This window comes from Schistocerca americana, chromosome 4, assembly GCF_021461395.2.
Source record: "Schistocerca americana isolate TAMUIC-IGC-003095 chromosome 4, iqSchAmer2.1, whole genome shotgun sequence".
Taxonomy (NCBI): domain Eukaryota; kingdom Metazoa; phylum Arthropoda; class Insecta; order Orthoptera; family Acrididae; genus Schistocerca; species Schistocerca americana.
Window position 1 is genome coordinate 603590991 of NC_060122.1, and position 8315 is coordinate 603599305.

The window sequence follows — 8315 nt, forward strand, 5'->3', positions numbered from 1 at the left end:
AGAAACCAATGAAGCTCAAATAGTTTTGTGCGAGGAAAATTGGTTGAAGCTGGAAATAAGTTCAAAAAAATGGTTCAAATGGCTTTGAGCACTATGGGACTTAATATCTGAGTTCAACAGGCCCCTAGAACTTAGAACTACTTGAACCTAAGGACATTACACAAATCCATGCCCGAGGCAGGATTAGAACCTGCCACCATAGCGGTCGCGCCGTTTCGCAGTGAAGCGCCTAGAACCGCCACAACGGCCGGCGAAATAAGTTCAGCTAAAATGTTTGCAAAGGTCTTAACCATGTTTCCCCGACTCATAAGATACCGTTGCTGAACAGTTCAAAGAAAATTTGAGTTCAGTTTCAGGTAAGTATCCGTGGTCTTGAGGCGACAGCACTATCTCAACATGTTCAGTCATAGTGCTCCCTGCCTTTTGTAATAAACAAACTAAGGTATTCATCGATGAACTTAAAGCGGTGTCAGTGACGTCCGCCCAGACAGTATGATGAGAACAATGAGGAACACAATGAAGAAGAAAAAGAAGTAGCGTGTTTGATTAGTAATCAAAACTTCCTCAGTCCCGGATTCGAGACGCGCCACCGCTTACATTTTGAATAAAAATCATTAGCAATGGCAGCCGAAGGTTCTGGCATAATTAGTCACTCTCACTTCAGTCAATGTCCTTGTGAAGGAGGGCGGACGACCTGATACATGTTCGAAGCACTCTCTTGCCCACTCTTGGGGTGGGAAACTGCCCCTAAGGGTTGAAGAATCAGGAGTGATAAGCTGCATGAGGATGCTAGAGTCACTTAAACCCACTGCAGTAAACACACAATGTCTATCCACAGGACAGGTGGCCTGTAATTGAAAATGTGTCATAATGATCTCTCCATTGGCAAAATATTCCGGAATAGCCTCCCATTCGGATCTCCGAGAGGGTACTGCCAAGGGGGAGGAGACCATGAGAAAAAGACTGAAACGAAAGGGTAACGTTCTACGAGTTTGGGCATGGAATGTTAGAAGTTTGAACGTGGTAGGGATGACAGAAATTCTGAAAAGGGAATTACTGAGGCTCGGTCTAGATATAGTGGAGTCAGTGCAATGAAATGAAATGGAGACAAGGATTTCTGGTCAGACAAGTGCAGAGTAATACCAACGGCAGCAAAAAATGGTATAACGGGAGTAAGATTCGTTACGACTAGGAAGGTAGTGCTGAGACTGAGTATCTGTGGACAGTTTAGTGATGAGGTTGTTCTCATCAGAGTCGAGAGCAAACCAACACGGACAACAATAGTTCAGGTACACATGTCGCAGGCAGATTATGAAGAGATAGAGAAAGCATATGAGGATACTGAACGGGAAATTCAGTACATGAATGGAGACGAAAATCTAATAGTCATGGGTGATTGGAATGCGGTTGCAGACGAAGGACAAGAAGAAGTGGTTACCGGAGACTATGAGCTTTGTTGTAGGAATGAGAGAGGAGGAAGACTGAGTTCTGAAGTAGACTGCAGTTAGTAATAGAAGATACTCTGTTCAAGAATCACAAAAGGAGGAAGTGCACTCGGAAAAGGCAGGGAGATAAGAGGATTCCAATTAGTTTACATCGTGATGTGGCATAGATTCCGAATTCCGGAGTAGGACTGTAAGGTGTACAAATGAGCAGATACAGACTCAGATCAGAGTGTAGTAATGATGATGAAGAGGCTGATGTTTAAAGACACTAGTCACGAAGAATCAATGCACAAAAGAAATGGGATACGAAAGTACTAGGGTATGAAGAGATATACCTTAAATTCTCTGAGGTTATACATACTGCGATAACGAAAAGCTCAGTAGGCAGTTCAGTTGAAGAGGAATGGACGTCTCTAAAAAGAGCAGTCACAGTAGTTGGAAACAAAGCGAAAGGTACGAGTAACGTAACTGCGATGAAACCATGGGTAACAGAAGAAATACTTCAGTTGATGGACGAAGGAAGAAGTAATTAAATGCTCAGGGAAATTCAGGAATACAGAAATACATCTCACTTCGGATGAGATAAACAGGAAGTTCAGGGAAGCTAATTCGAAATGGCTGCATGACAAATGCGAAGAAGTCGAAAAAGAGATGACTGACGGAAGAACTGACTCAGCATACAGAGCACTCAAAACAACCTTCGATGAAATTAAAAGCAAGGGCGATAACATTAAGAGTGCAACGGGAACGCAACTATTGAATACAGATGAAAGAGAGGTTACGTGGAAAGAATACATTTAATACCTCTATGAGAGGGAGGACTTTTCTGAGCACATTATAGAAGAAGAAACAGCCGTCTACAGCAAACAAATAGGTTATCCAATACTAGAATCAGGAATTTAAAACAGTTTTGGCGACTTAAAATCAAATATGGCTGAGGGGATAGATAACATTCCATTAGGATTTCTTACATTATTGTGGGGGGAGGGGGGAGGGGGGGAGGTGGAGTGGCAACAAAACGACTTTTCACGATGGCGTTTAGAATCCATGAGAGTGGCAGTATAGCATCAGACTTTCGGAGAAACATCATCCACACAATTTCGAAGAAAGCAAGAGCCGACAAGCGCGAGAATTATCACATAATGAGCTTACTGTACAGAAAAATTGCAAGAAAATTTACAATTTGTTAGATGACTATCAATTTGGCTCTAGGGAAGGTAAAAGCACCAGAGAGGTAGTTCTGACGCAGCGGTAGATAATGGCAGCAAGACTGAAGTTATATCAAGCCACATTCAGGGTCTTATCGATTTAGAAAAAGCGTTTGACAATGGAAAATGATGGAAGATATTCGACATTCAGAGGAAAATAGGTGTAAGCTACAGGGGAAGACAGGTAACATACAATATGTACAAGAAATAAGAGAGAACAATATCACTGGAAGACCAAGAACAAAGTTCTCGGATTAGGGAAGGGTGTGAACAGGGATGTAATTTCTCGAACCCTACTATTCAGTCTACACAGCGAAGAAAAAAAGAAATAAATAAAAGATAGTTTAAAGTGAGGGATTAAAATTCACGGCTCAAGGATATGAATGACAAGATTTGCTGAAGACTATGCCATCCTCAGTGAAACTGATGACGCATTACACGATCTGTTGAACGGAACAAACAATCTAATACAGAATATGTTGAGTGTAATCGGAGAAAGGAGAAAGCGATGAGAAGTTGCAGAAATTAGAACAGCGAGGAACTTAACATAATATCAGAATTCGAGATCACTATGTTGACCATGTTAAGGGGCACTGTTTCCTAGGAAGCAAAATGACCCATAATGGACGGAGCATGGAGGACATAAGAAGCAGAGTAGCACTGAGAAGTAAGTTCCTTGATTTGAGAAAGAAATTTCTTATAGCGTGCGTTTGGAGTACAGCGTTGTGTGGTAATAAAACATGGACTGCGGGAAAACCGTCGGTCGCGGTGGCCAAGCGGTTCTAGGCGCTTCAGTCCGGAACCGCCCGACTGCTACGGTCGCAGGTGTTTAAGTAGTTCTATGTTCTAGGGGACTGATGACTTTAGATGTTAAGTCCCATAGAGCTCAGAGCTATTTGAACCATTTTGCGGGAAAACCAGAACAGAATAGATTCGAAACATTTGAGCTACGGTTCTACATAAGAATGTTGAAAATTAGGTGGACTGATAAGATAAGGAATGAAGAATTTCTCCTCAGAATCCGCGACGAAAGAAATGTATCGAATATAGTGTCAAGAACAGGTGACAGGATAAGAAATCTGCTAAGAAAGCAAGTAATATCCTCTGTGGTAGGAGCTGCAGTTGTAGAGGGAACATCTGTTAAGGAAGCCACAGACTGGAATATATCCAGGAAATAATTGAGGACGTAGGTGGCATTTGTTACTCTAAGATGAAAAAAATGGCATAGGAGAAATATTCATGGTGGGCTGCATCAAACCAGTAAGGAGACCGATCGAAAAAAAGCAGGACAGAAAGGAAGAAAATGATGCTCACTGTCTTGTTGAGCACTGAGGTGGTTTCCCCTTGAAATAGGATAAGATCAGTGTCATATCTGACACCGCTGCAAAGTACATTTCTTTTTCCAAGTAAATCACGCCGAAAACAAAGCTCCACTTCCTGGATCCACTAAAATTCATGCAAGCATCTCTTCAGAAACTTGCCGAGACAATACCTCGGGAGATCAAACTTCCTGGCAGATTAAAACTGTGTGCCGGACCGAGACTCGAACTCGGGACCTTTGACTTTCACGGGCAAATGCTCTACCAACTGAGCTACACAAGCACGACTCATGCCCCCTCCTCACAACTTTATTTCTGCCCGTACCTCGTCTCCTACCTTCCAAACTTTACAGAAGCTCTCTTGCGAACCTTGCAGAACTAGCACTCCTGAAAGAAAGGACATTGCGGAGACATGGCTTAGCCACAGCCTGGGGGATTTTTCCAGAATGCGATCGATCAACATAGGCAGAAAAAATGACACAGAAAATCTGTATCGATTCCACTGTATGATTCACAGCTTTCCCTTGTAGGAAGAAAAGGGAGGACACTATCAGTGGGCCGATCTTGTGTATATACTGTAAATAAACTACAACTACAGAAAGAAAATGTGGAGTAACTTTTGTACATTGGTTTATTATTATCCTAAAAGCATCAAAAAGTTTCCTGGCACCGTTTTATGTCCAGAAAGCCGTGTTAATGAACTGCAACACGATACCGTTCAAGTAAACGAGCATTTGATTGTAGGTCTATAGATTATCAGTTACGTAAAGAACTGAGACTATAAGATTTGTTATTAGCTTATGTTTAACATAGAAGTGACATAGCTAAGAAGTTATGCCGTCAGTAACGAAACAGAGATATGTCGATCAGGTAGCGACACCGTGGGCACATCTTGACAGAATTAAATAAGTAGACCAACAGCTCTGATACCCATATGATGAAATATATTTTGAGTTTTCACAACGAAATTTTACTGGGTAGCCTAGGAATAACTTACAGCCTGCTATGTACCTCTCTAGATAAGTACTGATTGACATGTACTCGTCCGTAACTTAGAGACTATACATACAAACATAAAACATCAAAATTAAAATCACGTAACTCTTTCGAACGGTAGAAATCAATAAATCAAATTTCGTACGGTATTTACCAGATGTGTGAAGAGTGAAGAAAGTTTGACATTTACCAACTCGTATTTAGATCACAATGCCGGACAGAACAAAAATAGGGCGACATAACAGACCTAACATATTTTTATAGCAGACATTGTGGTGCTGGCTTAATAGATTTGGAAAACCAAGACAGACCTAAGTGGAGTGGCAGATTTGGATCTCGGCCACATGCCTTGTGAATGTGAGTCCACCATCGTATTAGCTAGTCACCTTGCTTGATTCGGGCACAGCAGATACTACGAAAAGTGAGTGGTCACAGTTTCCCATTCGTCTAAGATCCGACCAATATGAACACGAGCTCAGAAGAGGCCCTGAAGGCTATGTCACGCTGTCAGCGAAGGCACTCGCGTCGGTCGTCTGCCTGCCAAAGCCCTTTAACGCTAAATCCGCCACACTATCCTAACGGATATGGTCGTCGTACGTCCCTCATTGATTTCTGAGGTTATTTCACGCAGTATTTCCTTTCTGTTAGCATTGACAACTGTATGCAGATGTAGCTGCTGTCGGTCGTTAAGTGAAGGCCATTAGCCACTGCGTAGTCTGTGTCGAGAGGCCTCAAATTTGGTTTTTTGAAACACTCTTGACGCTGTGGATCTCAGAATATTGAATTCCCAAACGATTTCCGCAATAGAATGTCCCACGCGTTTACCTCCAACTATCATTCCACGTTCAACGTCTGGTCATTCCCGTCGTGCGCGCATAACCACATCGGACATTCTCTCACATGAATCGCCTGAGGGCAAATGAGAGCTCCGGCAGTGCACTGCCCTTTTATACCTTTTGTACGCGATACTACCGCCACCTGTGCGTGTTTATATCGCTATCCTATGACTTTTGTCACGTCAGTGCAAGTGCATAGAGCATCTGACCAAGTTTTTAATTGATGTTACTCACGCTCAATATAGCGGCCGCTTATGATACGAAAAACGCCAATACGTGCGAGCAGTTACATAGAGTCACTGACACAAATTGCCCAGCAAGGCGCGCCAGCAGTCCGCTTCGGAAAGCTGTTCGTTGGGTTTCCCGTCAGCAGTGCGAAGGAATTTGAGAAACAATATGGAGGAGACGATTTGTTTACATGTTCTGACATGACTGCCGCCTAGCGCAGTTACGCCCCTGCACGTATTACGAACGGAAACTTGGAGAGGCTGTTTGTACGTCTAATCTTGGAGAGGATTCCTGTACGTCTCGCAGTTTTCACGCGGTGGTCTTTAGAAACATCAGAGGTATTTATAAATAACCCTGTATAAAAGGATAAAGGTATAAGCACGGTGATCAGACTAACATCACAAGGTGCATCCAGCCATAAACTGTCACAGACATTTGCCTAAAGCCATATAGGAAATAAAATAACACAATGCCTGTATTTGACAGTGTAAAGTTCAAAGACACTGCTGACTATTTACAACTGTATTAAACCATTAAACACATGCGCAAATTACGAATACGGTACCATCACAGCTATACAATTTGGTCGAAAGAATGAAAATTTATGCTGGACTGGGATTATAAGCCGGATTTCCCGCTTTACGCAAAGGGGGTGGGGTGGTGAGGAGTGGGGCCTGCTTCCCGAGAGGGTGAGGGGGGGGGGGGGGGGGGAAGGGCTGTTCCCCATGCATGAGTGCACGAAAGAACATTACATATAACTTTTCACTGTCAAACACAGACACTGCACTAACGTATTTCATGTCAAAGCCAAGACAACCTGGCTAGAAAACTAAGTAAGTCTCAACCTGCGCGGGAATCATTTAAGTGTGTGAGCACTTTTGCAAGTTTGGGTCTGTCCGTGAAATGTGCTAGGATAGAGATAAGTGATTAAGGCAAACGTTGAAGTAAAAAGGAAAATCGGTTTTCGACTCCTGGTCCAACTGTGATGGTACCGCATTCACAGTTTATGAATACATTTCATGAGCGTATAATAAAGGCGTTCCAATAGGGAAACGGGAAAACGAAAAGAGGAAGTTCGAAGTAACATGACTAAACATTAGGTAGAAATGTTAAAAATTGCTATATTAGTCGTATAGAATAATATAGCAGAAAACGTATTCAGAATCATCCGTACTAAGTCATAAAAAAATATATTAAAATTATTTGTTTTGTTCTGCTTTCTGCCTTATTACGTACCGTGTTTATATTTTAATTTAATACATTGCTAGGAATTTTGAACATAGCTTTGTCATCCTCAAACGTTTCTTTACTGTATGTACTTGAAAATGAAACATACTGAGTCCAAATATTTATTCTTGACGTCTACATAATTATTTCTCAACATAGTCACTCAGGTGACGAAGACACTTCTGCCAGCAGCGGCCCAGTTTGTCGATACCGACACTGAGGAAGGTCTGCCTTTGTTGCCGGAGGCACAATTGACGGACGCACAACCTCATCTCCGCTTGCACCGCTGCATCACTATCAAAGTGAAGCCCATGAATGTGTTCTTTAAGATTGTTTGACAGATGAAGATCGGATGGGGCCAAATCTGGCCTGTATGGAGTACAATCGATGACAGTGAACCCCAGGTTTTGGATTGTTGCACATGTCGCAGCGATCGTGTGTAATCCGGCACCGTCATGCTGCAGAAGAGGGTGCTCGAATGTGTGGATGAACTCTTCGAATTCGGGCTTACACTGTTCTGAGGGTCTCGCAATACCTAATAGAGATTATGTTAGTGCCTTTAGACATGAATTCCAAATGCACCACACCTCGAACATCCCAGAACATTTGGAGCATGACTTTGTCTGCCTACGGCAGGGACCTGAAGTTTTTTGGTATCCTTGATCCTTTGTGGTAGAGCTCCAGAAGTGCTGTCTTCTTTTTCAGTTGAAAATGGTAAACCCAGCTTTCATCACATGTCACAGTTTTGTTAAACATACCATCAGCCTCATGTTAAAAACGTTGAAGAAAACGTTATAAATGTGCAGTCTCCGCTGTTTAATGTCAGGAAACTGGAAATTTGTGGTAAGTTCCTATGGGACCAAATTACTGAGGTCATCTGGCCCTAGGCTTGCATACTACTCAATCTAATTTAAACTAACTTTCGCTAAGGACAACACACACTCTTTTGCCCGAGGGAGGACTCGAACCTCCGATAGGGGGACCACGCGAACCGTGGCACGGCACCCTAGACCTCGCGTCTACCCCGCGCGGCTTCATGTCAGGAGTGCGCGGTCG